Below are 19,974 nucleotides of genomic sequence, written 5' to 3'. Positions count from 1 at the left end.
GAAGAAAAATGGATCATTTCACATGTGTATTGATTATTGGAACTTGAACAAGTCAACACTCAAGAATAGGTATCCTATTCCCCGAATCGATAATCTTTTGGATTAGCTTAAAGATGCAAAGGTCTTCACCAAAATCGATCTTCGATCAAGTTATCATCAAATTTGAATGAATGAAGGAGATGAGTTCAAAATAGCTTCAAAGAGTGAAAGAGGATTATACCACTTCTTGGTTATGCCATTTGGACTTTTCAATGCACCTGCTACTTTTCAAGCCCTCATAAGTAAAATACTGTAGCCCTTCTTGTTCAAAACAGTCCTTGTTTTCTTTGATGATATCCTTATCTATAGCAAATCCAAGGATGAGTATTTGAAGCATATATAAGAGGTCTTTGACACATTATGAAGACACGCACTCTTTGCTAAGATGACGAAGTTCTCTTTCATGGAAAATGAAATTGAATACTTAGGTCATGTTGTGGGTAAAGAATGGCCTACTCCTATGAATGTAACCTCCTTAAGAGGATTCCTTGGGTTATCGTCCCTCTATAGGAGATTCATCAAGAATTATGCTCATGTGGCAGCTCCATTGACGGATAAACTCAAAAAGAATGCTTTCTTTTGGGACTCCATCACCGATCAAAGTTTCAATGAGCTGAAATCTCTCTTAATTTCAGCACCCATCCCTGCATGCACAGATTTCTCTAAGGAGTTTATCATATGTGCGGATGTTAGTGAAAGAGGAATTGAGACTGCTTTATGTCAATATCATGGAGTTATAGCTTATGAGAGTTGAAAGCTTGATGACAAGGAGTTTCAATTACATGTTTATGAGCAAGAGATATTAGCAATATTGCATGCCATTAAAAAGTGACATCATTATATCTATGGCAGCCATTTCAAGATCAAAAGCGATCATCATGTGCTAAAATACTTCCTTTCACAACCAAATTGTCTTCCAAGCAACGAAGATGATTAGCTACTCTTCAAGGATATGACTTTGAGATATCTTATATGGCTAGAAAAGACAATGTGGTGGCAAATACCTTATCAAGAATGTGAGCTTGTTCTATCTCTACCATTTCAACCATGCATAAGGATTGGATCCATGACATTTAATAAGAGTATTTGCTTGATGGTGAGCAAGTATCCAAAATGATGAAGGAATTTTAGCAAGGCAAAGGAGAAGAGTATCCAAATTATAAGTGGCATAATGGCCTTTTATGGTATCAAGGACGGGTTTTCTTAACTCCTCAATCATCTTTCAAAAACTGCATTTTGCAAGAGATACGGGACATCATGGTTTGTTCAAAACATTTGATAATATTCATAAGAACTTTTATTGGAAAGACCATTGGAGATATTAAAGACTATGTTATGAGTTGTCTTCTATGTCAACAAAATAAGGATTCCACACTTCTACCCGCTGATTTGCTTCAGCCAAACTACCTATTCCTCTGGGAAGTGGACTGATATTAGCATGGATTTCATAATGAGATTGCATTTGACAAAGCATGGGTGAAATAGCATTTATGTTGTGGTAGACTAGTTGACTAAATCATCCCATTTCGTTCCAACAAAGGCTCAATTTACAGCAACGCAAGTGGCTAATCAGTTTATGGAATGTGTCTTTAAACTTCATGGAATGCCAATGAAGATTGTGTCCGATCGTGACACCAAGTTTATGGGCAACTTTTGGAGTTTGTTCTCTTCTATGGGGACTATTTTGACTCCTAGTATAGCTTATTATCCACAAACGGACAGGCAAACTGAAAGGGTCAACAAATGGCTAGAAATTTATTTATGTCATTTTTACCATGGCACACAAAGCGCATGGGACCATTGGCTTCATCTTGCAGAATTTTATTATAATAATACTCATCACATGAGTATTGGAATGACTCCTTTTGAAGTATTATATGGTTACAAGGTTCAAGTGTCTTTAGCATTGTTTCATGAAGATGTAAATCCTAATGCTTGTGAAGAGTTAGAGAAGATGGAGGCTCTTATGAAGCAATGCAAGGAAAACATTGAAAAATCTCAAGAGACAATGAAGGCCCATGTAGATGAGAAAAGAAGACGTGGAATCTCAAAAAGGTAAATGGGTTTTCTTGAAAGTTTCGGAATCCCATTATGCTTCTCTTAAGAGAGGACATAATAAACTCACTCATAGGTATTATGGTCTATATCAAATAGTTAAGAGAATTGGGGACCTTGCCTATCAACTTAATTTACCTTCAACTACACACATCCACAATGTCCTCTGTGTATCTCAGCTCAAGAAGTATGTTGACCCTGAAATCCAAGTTCTTGAAGAACTACCTTCCCTTGATGAAGATGGTTTGATCATATATGAACCCAAAAAGATTATTGGTAAGCGAGAGAAAGTTCTAAGAAATCGAGTTCTTGTGGAGTATCTTATTAAGTGGAAGGGTTTGTCCATGGAAGAATCTTCTTGGCAACATGCTTCCTATTTGGAACAATTTCCATGGCTTCTTCAAGAGGATAGTTCATTCACTGGACAATAATAAACTTGCAGTAATAAATTTCTGTTTTGAAGTTAAATCATTTATCTTCATCAAAATTTGATTTTGATAGCATGGCTAGATACTACATACTGTCCTCTACATTTCTATACCTCACACATGAAAATTAGTCACTTCTACTTCAAAATATGGCCAAATTTGTACTACAGCTTGTTTTGGACAGCCTACAGCAATTTGTTCTATTTACATGGTCTTTCTTCATCGACTTATTTGGTCTTCTTCAGCATGGACTCATGTTTCAACATGACTTCATCTATTTCAAGCTATTCTTGTACTCATCCTCGTATCTTGTTCCCAAATTCAGCTTTGAGGACAAAGCTCTTCTAGGCTAGGATAGCTTATAATAGAGTTAAAGTGCCTAAATGCCTTAGCCAATATTTAGCCTACTAGGATTAAGTATAAGAGGGTAAGTTGTAACTAGCCTAGGATCTTTTTGCCATTTTACAACATTACATGTTTGAAGACTCAACCTTCCACCATCTAAGGGGGTGAATACTCTTGGCCACCATAGCTTGGGGTGCATACCATGCTGCAACCACTCATCATTTGATTCTCAGCCAACATTGGTGATATCATTTCATGCCTAGCCACCTTGGCCATGGTTTCTTGGCATTTTAGTCTTTTTCTTGTATTTTCAGTTTAATGGCTTCTTGTGGAAATTAGCTTCTTTACACATGGCAAGGGTAGGTTCACATAGTTAACTAAAGGACATCATGTTAAGGGTGTGTTCGCATGAGGTGTGGATTCATATGGCATGAGCAATATTTAATCCGTACACTTGATCATGGCATGTCTGTGACAGAAAGCCCATATGACAAAATCTTAATAGCACCAATGGAGGATCCTATTCCTCATCCAATGAAGGACCCACCATTGAACCATCGATGGATCGTGCAACCTTATGGAATCGGCTCAACTCTAGAGCTTGATCTTTCCTCTTCATGAGCTTATAAGATTCTATCCTAGTGCATGTGTGCAAGTTGTAGAAAGTAGAGGAAATGTAGACAAAGCTTGCTTCTTTGTACCATTAGAAGACATATAACTCTCGAGAAAAAATTACAAATGCTCATTGTTGATGATTTCCCTTCCATGAAGGATCATGTGAATAAGTTGAAGGATATGAGGAATGAGCTTTCATCCCTTGGTAGGATGATCTCTTCAAAGGATATGGCCATGATTTTTTTTGAGCCAACTACCATCTCCTCGATTTGATGTTGATGTCAGGAGGCATATTCCACAGTGGATTCCGTGCCACGGTGGATTTCGTGAGGTTTTACGGTGGATTCCGTAAACTTAGATGTCCGGGGCTCATACACAAAGTGGATTCTTTGTGCGAGAAGTTGATGGGGACGCCTGTCCTTTTCGGGCGTTTCATTAATTTAGTGTGTACATGGGTGATTCCATAGCGGGTGATTCCGCAAAATACATATTAAATTAATAAACGTTTATGAGTTTAGAGTGCGCACTCGTAATAAATTAAGGTTAGGATTTATTTCTAACCAGTTGATTTATTTATGTAGCTGAAGACTGCTAGGTATTCACTTTTGTCAGTTTAATTGTATTATTTTACTAACGATTGTGAATGCTTCAGTTGATGTGTAGAGATAGCAGCAGTGGCGGAGGAAAGCATTGGAGTCTAGCGAGTATTCGACCTATGGATTATATTTTGATAGGCACCACGCCTATATTTTGTTATGTCTATTGAGGCATCGATTATTTATTATTATTTTGTATGCGCCTATGCGCACGGATATGTTATTTCTATTTGGGACATTGAGATTGGGCGTGCCAAACTCTATGGGCACCGTCCATTAGCTTTATTTCCTATTTTTGTAGAAAGCAAACTCAAAAGCTAAAAGCTTGTCATATTTTTGTAAATTGGGCTATTATTGAGCATGAAGATGAAAATATACATAAAATACATGCTTTGTGAAGCACTCACACAAGGCATGGGGGGAGATTGAACCCAATTGGTCTCTTGCTTCTTGTCGTTCATGCTTTTACATTGTTTTTTGTGCAAAAAGGTAGAGTTCATTGTTCTTGGGGACCTTCCGGGATTCACTACGTGAGCATACTGCGACCGATCTGCGCACCAGTGGTATCAGAGCGGAGCTGAGATCAAGAGCTTCCAATCGCTACCCATCTCGAGCGAAGGCGGAGCTCCAGGAACGATCGGGCTCTACAGTCAATCTCGTCGCGAACCGTCAATACAGACAGACTTCTTGCAATCAAGAACCCCTGTTTCTACTCTCAGATCGCGAAGGACCAGGCTGTACAGGCGGAGGACCACGCATTCATCTCCTTCATCAAGTCGTCAAAAAAACAGAGCTAAGTTTCAATTACAAGCTTAAAAGCTTTAAAAAATCAAAAAGTCTTAAAGCTTAGTTAAGCTTTAATAAAGCTTAACCTCGAAAACTCATCTCGGGTGGCGTCAGTATAAACTCGTCGAGATCAACCGCGTCGTCAACATACTGCGATACCCGAAAATCAAATTTAGCTTGGTAAGCTATAAGTTCCATAAGCTTAAGACACTAAGCTTTCTGCAAGTCAGTCAAGGCAATCAAGTTCATAAACTCTCGGTCCTGCACTTCCGAAGTCAAGTCCTGCAAGTCGACTGGAATCAAGTCCTGCAAGTTCATCAAGTCGGCCTAAGTTCTGCAAGTCTGCAAATCTGCAAGTCGGCTAAGTCTGCAACTCTGCAAGTCAGACTAGTCAACTGGAGTCAGAACTGACTAGTGCTCAAAACTCCTAGAAGGGCTGTTCCTGCGCAAAAACTCTGAACTGCAAAGTTGTTCGTGGCAAAGTATTCTACCTATTCGCAGGTTCGCTGAAGTATTTTCAGCATACGAAGAAGGAAATATTGCAGATTTTTTAAAAATTGAGAAAGAAATACCCAAAAATACATAGCCTTGTAACCCCGAATTTGAGCTACGCTCATCCCGCTAACCTGATTTTGAGTGAGAAATGTCTTTTGAGTTTTACAGGATGACGGAACCACATATGGATGATCCTATGGCTGAAGACAACCTACCTGAGCCTACCATGGAACAAAAGCTGGATCTAATCATGCTGCAATTGGAAGAAGAACGAAGGGCTAGGCAAGCATTGCAAGCGCAATTGACAAAATTACAAAGAGCGTCTACCGACAAAGAAGAACCTCAAGCTGAAGATTTGATTCGACGTACCATCGACGTCACTCTTGAAGCACAAACCATTCGCAAGGAATCAAAGATAAGTAAACGAAGTTTCAAATTTCGCACTTTCAATGGCATACGAGAAGAAAAGACTCTTTTATCATTCATTAGCCAGTTTGATGACTATTTCCATGAGGAGACCTATCCAGAAAAAGATAAAATCAAGTGTGTTACTAATCATTTGGTAGACAGAGCATCACTTTGGTGGACTGTAGTACGCAAGAGCATAGAATATCCTGCTACTTGGGAAGATTTCAAGAAGAAGTTCATGCAGAATTTCCTTCCACCGCAATTTCATGAGAGGGCTATCAAGCAATGGGATCTACTTCAACAACGGGATCGTGAGCATATTCCTCAGTATACATAGCGTTTTTTAAATGCACTCCTACAGCTACGCATGCTTGAAGACGTACCAGAGACGACACATAAGCGAAAGTATATGTCTAGACTTCTTGGACATTACTACGCTGAAGTGAACATGTTCAAGCCTGCTACCCTTGAAGATGCCATCTCACTAGCTCACGACACTGAAGATAAGTTACGCGGTAGAGACAGATGACCACAGCAATTCCAAACCAATGGTAATTATGGATCTAAACAATTCAATTCCAATTTTAGAATATTTAATCCAGGTCGTTTCTCTTCACCATCTTTCCGAAAGAATTGAGCTAAACCACCTGCATTACCATCCAATGTCAATCCAAATCCTAAGCCTATTCCACAAGCCAATCCAAATACACCCAGACTTCCAACCATTTCAAATAATGTAACCAAAGCCAAGCCAATAGTATGCTATAAATGTCACCAGCCAGGATATCTCACAGCAAATTGTCATTCAAAGAAGCCACCAGCACATATCAACTATCTTGGAGCCATGGACGAAGACGAGCATGAGAATATGCCTGATTTCACTGAAGATGAGGATGACACTACTACTACTTCCGACACTTTACCAGGTATATCTACTCCACATTCATTATTGACTATGAAATGTTTGGTGCATAGAAAGGAAAAGACTATCTTGCATGATGACGGTAGTACTCATGACTTTATTTCAGCAAAATTGGTAAAGGAATTAAAATTATAGACTGTACCTACGCATTATCGCATAAAAGCTGCATTTTTAGGCACTAGGTATAATGGTACACAAGAAGTACAAGATTTAGAGATTCAAATTGATTCATACACTGAAAGAAGAAATTTCTTAGTTGTTCCATTACAGTCGAGTGACATTATTTTAGGAATGCCTTGGAGACACCAGCATAATCCAGATATAGATTATTCCACACACACAATGAATATTAATTTTCAAGGAAAATCTATTACATTATATGATATGCATGTATCTAATGTCTTTCCACTGCTTTCGCATACTCAAGCAAAACGTGCATTACGCAAGAGTACTAAATCATATCTCATTTGGATGAATGAATTGAAAGTAAAGGAAAATCATATGCACCCTAGGCATAAGGAATTTCTTGCATATTTTAATGACTGTTTTGCCGAAGACCTACCACCAGGTTTACCTCCTTCACGACCAGAAGACCATAAGATTGATTTAATACCTGGCACACAACCACCTTGCAAAGCACCATATAGGCACAATCAGATAGAGCAAAAAGAAATCCAGAGTCAAGTTGAAGAATTACTAAATAGAGGTTTAATTCGACCTAGCAGTTCTCCATTCGGTGCACCTGTACTTTTAGGCAAGAAAAAGAATAATATCTATCGTATGTGTATTGATTACCGAGCTTTAAATAAGATCACTGTAAAGAATAGGTATCCTATACCTAGAGTTGATGACCTTATGGACAAACTGCAAGGATCTTCTATATTTAGTAAAATTGACCTTAAGTCTGGATATCATCAGGTGAGGCTAGATAAATCTGACATATTTAAGACTGCATTCAGAACACAGTTTGGCCATTACGAATTTTTAGTCATGCCATTCGGATTGACTAATACACCTGTCACTTTCAGTAGAATGATGAATCGTATCTTTTTGAAATATCAGTATTGTGTGATTGTTTTCTTTGATGATATTTTGGTGTTTAGTCAAAACGAGAAAGAGCATTATGAGCATTTGTCATTAGTTTTTCAATTATTGAAAGAAAATCAATTGTTTACAAATCCTGAAAAGAGTGAATCCTTTAAGACAGAAATTGAGTATTTAGGTCATATTGTATCATCTGAAGGAATTAAAGTTGATCCTAAGAAAATTGATGCAATATTGCATTGGCCTGTTCCTAAAAACGTGCATGAGTTACGCTCATTCCTTGGTCTTGCTAGTTTCTACAAGAAGTTTGTACGCAATTTTTCATTAATTGCTTTACCATTAACAAAACTTCTGAAGAGAGGAATTGTTTATCAATGAACCGAAAACCAACAGAAATCCTTTGACTTATTGAAACGTGCATTAACCAATACCCATGTTCTACAGTTGCCTGATTTTAATAGACCGTTCTTTCTAGTTGTGACCGATGCTAGCGGATCAGGAATAGGAGCCGTACTAATGCAAGACAATCATCCTATAGCATATTCTAGTTGTAAGTTGAAACCCTCTGAGCTGAAATATTCAACATATGACAAAGAACTATTAGCAGTTGTACAAGCATTAAGACAGTGGAAACACTACTTAATGGGTTCAGAATTCATGATAAAAACCGATCAGCAAAGCATTAGACATTTACTTAGCCAACCCCAAATTTCTGACTGTCATATCAAATGGGCTTCCTTTATTCAAAGTTTTCATCCTATCATTCAATACCAACCTGGAAAAGAAAATGTAGTTGCTGATGCATTGAGTAAAAGACCTGCAATTCATAATATTTCCGTCATATCTTTTGATTCTTTGATTGCTATGAAAGATACATATCACCAAGATATCACTTTTCATTCTGATTGGCATAAACTAGTTCAAAATAATTTCATTCATGTTGATTCATTGTCATATAATGATGGATTTATGTTTTATGAAAAGAGACTGTGTGTTACTATTCCATTCCGATCTTTTGTTTTGAATGAAATTCATTGTCCCCCATATCAAGGTCATAGAGGTATCATATCTACATTACGTATGTTAACTGAAGATTTTTATTGACCGCATATGGATGCAGATGTATCTAATTTCGTTTCTGAATGTTTGATTTGTCAAAGAGTAAAAAGACATCATGGTAAACAGTATGGATTACTAATGCCTTTGTCTATTCCATCTAAACCTTGGAAACATATTTCTATGGATTTTATTACTGGTTTACCAAATACTAAATCTAACCATGATATGATTTGGACAGTTGTAGATAGATTTAGTAAGCAAGCATATTTCATTCCATGTAAGAAAACTTTAACAACATCACAAGCAGCACTGTTGTTTTTTAAAACTGTTTTTACTAACCATGGATTGCCAAAAGTGATTATTTCAGATCATGACTCTAGATTTTGTAATAATTTTTTGATTACAATGTTTGCTAATCTAGGCACAAAGATTGATTTTTCATCTGTATTTCATCCAGAAATAAATGGACAAACAGAAGCCACAAACAGCACCATTCTAGATCTTTTACGTACATATACTATCTCTAAACCTCAGACATGGGACACTCATTTACATTTATTACAGTTTGCATATAACAATACACCGCACACATCTACAAAGAAAGCACCTTTTGAAGTCATTTATGAATATAGATTGTCTACACCTGTTGCATCTTTGTCTAATAGAATTCAGAGTGCTGATGATATTGCTAGTATGCATAATAGTATTTTTGATGAGGTTAAGGATATGATTGCTAAAGCCCAACAATCATATACCAAACAAGCTAACAAGAAAAGACAAGCCATGAATTTCAAAGTTGATGATTATGTTTGGCTGAGAATAGAAAAACGTAGACTGCAAAGTGTAGATAGACATCCAGTTGTCAAATTAGCTCCTAGATTCTATGGACCATTTAGAATCATTCATAAGATTAATGATAATGCGTTCAAGTTAGAATTACCATCTCATTGAAAAATTCACAATACATTTCACATTAGTTTATTGAGACCATTTAGAGGCCAATTGCCTATCCACCCTGTTTATGAAAACCCACCTTTATTAGAAGAAGTGACTGAAATACTTGAACCAGAAGCTATCCTAGACACTGACTATATGACCGCTAGAACTGGCCGAAGGTATTCTCGATATCTAGTAAAATTTAAGAACCATCCTGTAGAGGAAGCACAATGGATGCACACTAGAGACTTAAATGCTTTCCCCACTCTGTTAGCTCCACATTGAGCTAATAGCAATTGAGATCAATTGCTATCCCACCCCGGGGGTATGATGCCAGGAGGCATATTCCACGGTGGATTCCATGCCACGGTGGATTCCGTGAGGTTTTACGGTGGATTCCGTAAACTTAGATGACCGGGGCTCATACACAAAGTGGATTCTTTGTGCGAGAAGTTGATGGGGACGCCTGTCATTTTCGGGCGTTTCATTAATTTAGTGTGTACATGGGTGATTCCATAGCGGGTGATTCCGCAAAATACATATTAAATTAATAAACGTTTATGAGTTTAGAGTGCGCACTCGTAATAAATTAAGGTTAGAATTTATTTCTAACCAGTTGATTTATTTATGTAGCTGAAGACTGCTAGGTATTCACTTTTGTCAATTTAATTGTATTATTTTACTAACGATTGTGAATGCTTCAGTTGATTTGTAGAGATAGCAACAGTGGCGGAGGAAAGCATTGGAGTCTAGCGAGTATTCGACTTATGGATTATATTTTGATAGGCGCCACGCCTATATTTTGTTATGTCTATTGAGGCATCCATTATTTATTATTATTTTGTATGCGCCTATGCGCACGGATATGTTATTTCTATTTGGGACATTGAGATTGGGCGTGCCAGACTCTATGGGCACCGTCCATTAGCTTTATTTCCTATTTTTGTAGAAAGCAAACTCAAAAGCTAAAAGCTTGTCATATTTTTGTAAATTGGGCTATTATTGAGCATGAAGATGGAAATATACATAAAATACATGCTTTGTAAAGCGCTCACACAAGGCATGGGAGGAGATTGAACCCAATTGGTCTCTTGCTTCTTGTCGTTCATGCTTTTACATTGTTTTTTGTGCAAAAAGGTAGAGTTCATTGTTCTTGGGGACCTTCCGGGATTCACTACGTGAGCATACTGCGACTGATCTGCGCACCAGATGTCTTCTACACCAACATTCTTACATCAAGGACCCGTAAGAAGCTTATATGGAAGGTGCTTGCCTCACTTGTTTTGAAGCATGACGAGTGTGCCAAAGAGATTGCCAATGGATCCACCTCCACCAAAGCTTTTGTTGCGGGAGAATAAGGGGAGAAGAAGAAGAAAGGAAAGTCAAAGGCAAACAACAAGAGAGTTCTTCAGGCTCTAACTCCGACTTGAACAGCCTAAGTACCCATACTATGGAAAGGGGACACATCCAAAGGAAAAATGTTGTAAGAAGTACCCTCACCTTCGTCAACAAGCAAAGGATGAAGCTGAAGCACCCGAATCTTCTACCTCTACTCCAATAGTTATCCATGAGTTCATGTTCCTTCATCTTGTTGAGTTGGAGGAACCTTCTTCAATGGTTGCCTCATCTTTTGAGAGGCCTTGGCTGGTTGAAAATAGAGCTTCTAGTCATATGACTCCATGCAGCGATTTGTTGTGCAAAATCTATACCCTTCTGAGGGTTTAATCACTGTTGGTGACATTGTATCAATACCTATCAGTGCCGTTGGCACTTTGCCTTTGTTTTCCAACTACGCGTCGAGTTCCCTTTTACATGCCCTTTATGTTCCAAACTTGGACTTTCCACTCCTCTCCGTTTATGGCCTTACTAGGCTTGGTACCTATGTTATCTTCTCACCAAGCAAGTTATTTATATTTAGGATTCTTCTATAGGAGGTGTTATCGCAACAAGTTGGCAAGATAGCGGGCTTTACATGCTCCATTCCCCATCTCTTATGTAGGGTCATCTAAGGCAGTTGTTTATTGCTACACGCCTTCCTACTTGTGCACCATTCATTCCACACGTTCCTTCTCATCCCCCATCTCCTTCGATGGTTCCCTCATATCCCCTACATAAGAGAGCGGGCTTTACATGCTCAATTCCCCTTCTCTTATGTAGGGTCATCCAAGGCAGTTGTTTATTGCTACACACATTCCTACTCGTGCACCATTCATTCCACAGTTTCTTCTCGTCCCCCACCTCCGATGGTTCCCTCATACCCCCCATTCCTTTCAAAGGGAAACAATTTCGGTGTTGCAACTGCAAATTTCTTGGCCCATAGTGTTTCAAAGGGGGTTTTCCAAGATCGTGAAGAACTTTACCAACAATCTACATCGACTAACTTCATCGACATCGGCATTCCTCTTGCCATCCCAAGATCCATTTCTTCCTTAGTCTTTTGCCACATCCAAGATCTGAGAGAGACTATTAAAATCACGATTGTCATGTTTGTGATCTCTTACCTATGAGCCTCAATCTAAGTCAAATGAGGACTTTAGGAGCTCTCACTTATCAATCACTTATTTTGATGGAGAAGATAGCTCATTCTAGAGTAGTCCATTTATTGCCTTTCACTGCATTTTCTCCTTTAGTAGGGATTTTTTGTATTTCTTATACAGTTTCTACATACGTTAGTCTGCCTCAACTACCAAACATTGTCCACATTTATCGATATTTTATGTGCCTATCTAGCATTTTTACCAACATTAAATGCTAATCTGTCATATTTTAGGCCCTAGATATCAAGTCGGCCAGATTTAGGAGTGTTTAGCTATTTATAACCACCTCCCACTCACTTCACAAATCATCTCCCATTCTTCTCTTGCAAGCTTTACATTGCAAACTCTTCCTCTGTCATCTTCCTCCGTCTCCAATGCTACCATCATTAGCATGATTTGGTGCCCTCACTAATGTTGAGGCTTGCATGCAAGGATTGATCAATCCTCCTCTTATATTCAGCATTTGTTCCTTGTTCCCTACAAATTTCTTTCTTATTGTCTTGCAATCTCTCTCTGCTCCTTTGTTTGCGGTTCCTTTCCATTGCGCTCTCACAACTTGATCCTATGTTTATTGAGTCCCAAGGTACCTCTTGCACACTTGTCCTTTTGTGTTTGTTGAATCCATTGTAGCTAGTTTATAGGCCTAGAGCCACTCCAAACTTTGTAATTTTGTGACCTTATACTTTTTCATAATTAATATAAACAACCCATTACGAAAAAAAGGCAAGCGATAAACTCTGAGCAACGATTGTGTTGACTACAACTATCTGTGTGTGTGTGTGTGTTTTTTTTTTTTTTTGTTATGGAGGGGGACTATGATAATGCTATGAGCTAAGAGAGGACTGATGAACTATGTTGCGATTGTGATGGGCTCTATTATCTTCCTCCTTCCATGTTTAAATTTATGTACCTCCTCTTGCACTTTTGTTGCCATGTGCATACTTTTGTTGAGAGAGAGGGACTCTCAACAAAGGCACACACACGAATAGAGGTATAATGGGAGACAATCTAGATTCTACTCACACCAAAAGGCGCTGCAAAGTAAGGAGGAAAATTTCAGGGGGCAAAAAAAGCATTGGGTGAGCCTGCCTGAAAGACAGTTTCAGGGTTCTATAATGGAAACTCACATGAAATAGGTCCAAAGTCCTCCTAACAAGGTGTCCTCAACATGTACAACCGCCTTACAAAAACTGCACATTTATCCACATGCTCCTCCAGAACACGCTCTCACAGCAGCAATCAACTCATGATAATGGAGTAAATTTTCAACTTAAATCTTTGCGAAATTGACACTAAGCATTACCCCTAACAGGACAATGCTAACAAACACAAGTCCCAGCCATGACACACTCCCATTTCAGCCCATAACCGTGTCCATTCAAAGGCAATAGCCCCAACTAATCTCTCTGCTTTGTTTGCTAAAACAAACACGTTTAAGAAAAGAAGTAAGCTGAGAAAAGCCTCTAGCATAATATGATACCATCTCAAGATACAAGGCAAATGCAAACCTACCAACACAAACCTGTCTGCAGTCAAACACCATAAAGCCCTTGACTATCATGCAGATAGGGCATTGATATTCTGAAACGCCTTCTCTTCCATACTACTCAACAGCTCCACCTACCCAACAATTAAAAGTTGTCATCCCTGTTGCTCTGCAAGGAGCTCTGCACCACATACCTCATCCCAGAAGGGTTTTCAAAGAGCAGGAAAAACACCTAAAGCAACTTATTGCTTAGAAGGCAGCTTTACTTTGTGCAAAGTACCATGCCAACACTACATGAATCCACAATAGACCCTGGCTCGACATCAAATAACCACAATAAGAAGCTAACCACTCAAGAACACAAAAGAATCCGGAAACTCTTGCAATTTAGCAATCCACTCAGCCACTTTGCACCCAACCTTTCCATGCACTGCTGTCAAATCTAGCACCTCACGAATTCATTCAGTTCAACTCCCTATAAGACAAAACAACATTGACCATGGACCCATTGCCTCCATTCCAAAAAGTAAGCCCTCTATCATTTGACCAGATGTGGAGTGGGCCCACCATGCTTGGCTGGCAAGGACAAGATGGAGATGGAGCTGGTGCAAGTAATGATATGTGGTGAGTGGCCCTGACAGTCATACTTTCTCCAGATTCAGAGCCTCTTCTTTTACACTCTACTTCAAAAGCCAGAGCACCAGAACACTGATTGCCTGATTGTGCATTGGACTTTGTCTAGGATTGACTTAAACCAAATGTGGAGGGGCAAACTACTTGTGCTCTTAGAGACAAGATCTGAGATAAGGCTGTGTTACAAGTAACAGTATCTCCACTAGCACCCAACCTTTCCATAAGTAACAATATCCAGCTGCCACCCCCAAGCAGTCACACTTTCAAACAATTATCTCTACTATTACCACCTTTGCAAGTCAACCTACTGGTCTGGTACGCACCTAAGTCTTCCATTGTGCAAGCGATGATACCTTTTCGCCAAGCACTGACAAGACTAGCGATACATCTTTTGTAAGCAATGATGTTTGGCTAGCAGCCTGCAGCAAATATGGTTTCTAAGAGATTCAGGGTTTTCTCTTCTCCCCTCACTCAACCAGAACATTGAATGGGTGAGCATCAGGAGTATCAATTATCTATCATTCAAGCAACTAGGCAAGGACCCATTGCCTGCATTAATAAGACCAGAGATAAAGCTCTTTATTTCCCCATTGAAAGCGTTAAATATATTGCAGATCATAAAAACAAATGAAAATGTACAAAGGGAACTCCGCCCATTGACTGAGATAAAGCTATTATAAATACCAATATTCGGTCAACAGCCTGCAGCAGTGATTGTTTTGAAGGGACTTCAGGTTTCCTCTGTTTTCCCCTCCCTTGAAAGCCAGTGCATCAGACCACCGAGTGTGTGAGCATCAAGTGTGCATCCTTTATCTACCATTTGAGCCAATATGGAAAGGACCAAGGTACCTTTGCTCACAGCAGGCATCAGACAGCAGTCATGGTTTCAAAAAGACTTAAGTTTCTCTAGCTAATGCACCAGAACATTGAGTGTCAAACATTGGGAGTCCATCAACTATCTATCATTTGGGCAAATATGTCAAGGGCCACAGTACCTTTGCCTGCACTGACAAGACCCTGGGTCAGGGTAACACAAGTAGCAGCATCTGGCCAGCAGCCAGCAGCAGTCATGGTTTCAAAGAGACTCAGGGCTTCCTCTGTCTCCCCTCATTCAAAAGCCAGTGCAACAGATTTTTGAATGTGTGAACATCAGGAGTGCATCCATTATCTATCATCCAAGCTAATGTGGAACGGGCCAATGTACTATTGGTCGCAATAATAAGACCAGAGATAAAGCTACTGTAAGTAACTGTATCTGGCTGGCAGCCAGCAGCAGTCATGCTTTCGAAGAGACTTAGTGCTTCCTCTGTTTTCCCCTCCCTTGGAAGCCAATGCACCAAAACATTGCAAGTGCGGGTACTAGGAGCACATCCATTCTCTAACATGCAGGTGAATGTGGAAAGGGCCAAGGTACCTTTGCCTGCCTTGAAAAGGCCGGAGATAAGGCTGGTGTAGGTAATAGTGTTTGGCTGGCAGCCCGCAGCAGTCATGGTTTCCAAGAGGTGTACGGCTTCCTCCACTTTCCTCTCCTTCAAAAGCAAGTCCACCAAAACACTGAACGTGTGCACATCAGGAGTGCATCCATTGTCAATCATGCGAGTGAATGTGGAACGGGCCAAGGTACCTTTGCCTGCCTTTAACCCCGTGACATTTCTTGTGAAATCTCACTTTAGCACCGACCTGAATCAGGGTTTTCCTAATAGTCAAGTCTCTAAGAAGTAGCTAGCGTCGAGCTCCCGATGAACCACTTTGCGCAAAAACATCAGGGTCGAAGTAAATTTATACTGCACTTGGTTCAAAGAGAATGGGAAACGAGAGGGATGCGAAGCTCAACCTCTCTGCCTGTAAAGCATAGTCCCATTCCGTTTCCCTAAAGCAGCATAAATCGGGACTCTAACTCTATTGATTCTAGGTCATCACTATCTCGCTATCAATTCTTTCAAGAAAAGTTCCCGGCTAACCGAGACCACCCTTCCGTAGGATGGACTTAGAGTCACGTCCACCGCACTTTCCTCGGGTTGCTTAGTTATCTAATTACCTACCACATTATGTTTGACATGCAAAAGCATCTTCCTTAATTAACCAATTAAACACTCATTCCTTCACGTAACTTAGGCACTGACATAGAGAAACAATGTCAAGCAAGTTCTTTTTTTTCAAACGTTTGATCTTTATTTATCATGGTCTTTGGAATACATCAAATATCTTGCTCAAAGGCTATCCTAGCAATCCTCAGGATTGCTACTCCAAGTTCCACCCGTTGACTAGTATATGAGCCTCGAGATCCCATCTCAAGTCAAGTCGGCCTCTTGTGCAGGATCCGGAGGCAAGGAATTTACGATCAGAGCCTCTGCAGGCACCCAAGTGTCCTCCTACTCCAAGTAGCACCCACAGAGAGACCTCTCACGGCGGGTTCGGTCCACGTACCCGGCGCGGCTAACAACCCCCTTGGATAGGGACAGGCAGACAGTCGGAGGTAACTGAACTTACCTCTCCCTCCAGACTTTTAACCTAAAGCATTAGTTGTTTTTCTAGAATTAGTTCCTTGAGCAAAGAAGTACAAACAGTGTACCTACGTGTACAATCACGAGCATTCCAATGGTCATTCTTGTGGCCAACTGCTAAGGTGTGATTCCTTTTCCTCGAATACTCCCAGCATTCGATCCTGGATCATTTGCGACTTGGCAAGATCCCAAAGGTTTAGCAAGCTGAGTTGCTTGTTTACCCTTTTCCTTGGGTTAGGGTTTGTACCATGTTGACCCCAAATTATCACTACCTTATGTTTTATTTCTTCTAACTCATCATGTATCCTCACCCCATCACAAAGGTTCCCTTCGTATTTCTCCTCCAAAATTCTCTCAATCCTCTATAGACGACTATCAATGCTCTCACCAAGAGAAATCGAAGCCCTTTGACATTGAAATAATATCTTCACTTGCTTCTCAAACCATCCAAGTGATGAAGGACTCTCAAGAAACTAATAGAACTTTCGTATCCTCCAACATGCCTGAGTGCACGACGAGCTGCCTTCTTCCTTATAACCTCTTTCCCTTTGCACATATTCATTTGCGCACTAGGAGTGCACTACACAACATTTGTTGCAGATACATTTTTGTCCTCCATGCTATGCAAAACACATGTGCCAACATCGAGGTGCATATCAACTATTCTTATCTTATCTTAAAAATTAGAAATAGTGAAAAATCCTAGATGGCATTAGATTAAATTCCAAAGCATTAAATTTAAAACACATGTGCATTAGACCATATGATTGATTACAATAGAATTTGCTATAGTAAGTAGCATCTAGAGTGAGGTTTCAATTTATTTATCCTACACATAGGACTCAAGTGGGTCTTCAAGGTGCATTTGGATTATTTCAAGCAAATTCCCATGGCTCCCTAGGTTAGAGATTAGAGTTTTTGTCACAATGGATGTATCTATTTCATGATGCAAAACCCCCCTCGCGTGAACAAATTCAAAGATCCTTATAGTTATATCCACTCATGAATTGCAATGAGCAAAGTCAACAAACGAACCCAATGCTATAATGACTAGTGAGTTGGTATGTTAAAGTGGTGTACCTAACCTTGCATGATGCACACCATACAATATCCTTTCTTAGAAAATCATGCCCTAGGACGATGCAACATTCCCCACTCCTGCCAATAAAACTATAGTTCACACACTAAACAACCTCCTAAGTTTAAAAATGTCAATAACAATTTTTTAATGCCATGAAGTGTTATTATATACATGCCAACCCCACGAATTGCAATGAGCGAGGCAAATGATAGTTGTACCTCTCAATAATGAAAGTCATGATCACGACTAAATAAATAGTAATATAATATGATATAATATAATATAATATAGCTCCACTTTGGTACCTTTAGGGGTTGACAATATAATACATATATCTTATAAAGTTACTATAGAACCTTCCACTCCATAAAATACACGTATATTAGACCAGTGAGTTGGCTTTTTAATTGGTGTACCTAAGTTTGTATGATGCACACCATACTATATCATTTCTTAGAAAATCATACCCTAGAACGATGCAACACTTCCCACTCCTACCAATAAAATTATAGCTCACATACTAAACAACTTTCTAAGTTTAAAAGTGTCAATATAGACTTTTAATAATGCCCCACGAATCATAATCAGTGAGGCAAAGGATAGTTCTACCTCTCAATAATGAAAGTCATGAGTAATATAGTACTATTATAATTTAGCTCCACTCTGGCACCTTTAAGGATCGACAATATAATACATATCTTAAAGTTACTACAAAATCTTCCACTCCATGTTTAAAAATCAACATAAAAGATACCTTTCACTCCATGTCTTAAAACACATATCCTAAAATGTTTATTAGTAAATTAAACATAATTATAATTATAATAATAATAGTTTAAATAAAAAATAATAACAATAACAATAATAAAATAACAATAACAATAAACTAATATCTATATCTATCGAATCTAATCTTCTATATTTACATCTATATACTATAATATTATAATAATAATAACAACAATAAAATAAAATAATAAAGCATATATCTTATCTATACTAATAATAAAAAATAATAACAAATAAAAAACTAAATAAATTAATTAAAATAACAAAACAACTATTATCAACAATAAACTGAATAACAACTAAACTAATAAAAATAATAAAAAATATAATATAACTAATAAAAATAATACATACAACTAACAATATCTAAATAATAAAATAAATAACAACTAAACTAATTAAAATAACAAAACAGTAATAATAACAATAACAATAATAACTAAACTAATTAAAATAACAAAATAGTAACAATAACAATACCAATAACAACTAAACTAATTAAAATAACAAAACAATAATAAAGTAATAATAAACTAAAATGGAATAACATCCATAATAATAAAATAATAATAATAACTAATAACTAATAACTAACTAACTAATAATACATATAACTAATAATATCTAGATAAAATTACATCATAATAAAATAAATTCAATAACAAAATTAAAATAACAACTAAACTAATTAACTAATAAAAAAACTATATAACTACAAGTATAACTAACTATTAACTATTAATAATTATATAACTTATTATTATTATTATTATTATTATTAATGACTCATTAAAATTAAAATAACATCATATTATTTCTATATATGTATACTAATTAAAAAAACAAATAATTATCTTTATATTATCTTATGTATATATATATACTAATAAAATAATAATAAATTGAATAACAACTTAAGCAAATAATTAAATTAATAATAACAACTAAATTAAATCGATTAAAACAAAATAAAAACTAATAATTAAAACTAAACCGATTAAAATAACGATAGCACAATAAACTAATAATAAACTGAATAATAATAACTAAAGTAATAACAATAACAACTAAACTAATTAAAATAACAAAAAAGTAAAAATAAACTAAAAGTAAATAACATCCAAATATAATAATAATAATAATAATAACAACAACAACAAATAACAAATAACTAACTAACTAATAATACATACAACTAATAATATCTAAATACAAT

General features: G+C 37.7%; 1 long non-coding RNA gene across 3 annotated transcripts; it reads right to left on the bottom strand.

Moving 5' to 3' along the window:
- Positions 1-532: 532 nt before the first annotated feature.
- LOC148023309 (uncharacterized) lies at positions 533-15,903 on the bottom strand. Of its 3 annotated transcripts, none has more exons than XR_015693493.1 (3): positions 15,380-15,903; positions 8,509-8,550; positions 533-683 (listed from the first exon to the last, which is right to left on the bottom strand). It is a non-coding gene; the product is annotated as an uncharacterized LOC148023309 (long non-coding RNA). The 3 variants fall into 3 exon arrangements; XR_015693492.1 differs by lacking the exon at positions 533-683 and adding an exon at positions 15,069-15,233 and having other exon boundaries at positions 8,021-8,550; XR_015693491.1 differs by lacking the exons at positions 533-683; positions 8,509-8,550 and adding an exon at positions 14,963-15,233.
- Between the last annotated feature and the right edge of the window lie 4,071 nt (positions 15,904-19,974).

Source organism: Lygodium microphyllum, chromosome 16 (assembly GCF_053477565.2).
Source record: "Lygodium microphyllum isolate KBCC chromosome 16, Lygodium_microphyllum_v1.1.10, whole genome shotgun sequence".
Taxonomy (NCBI): domain Eukaryota; kingdom Viridiplantae; phylum Streptophyta; class Polypodiopsida; order Schizaeales; family Lygodiaceae; genus Lygodium; species Lygodium microphyllum.
Note: the sequence above shows the minus strand (reverse complement) of the source record. Positions and strands in the feature narration are given on the sequence as shown.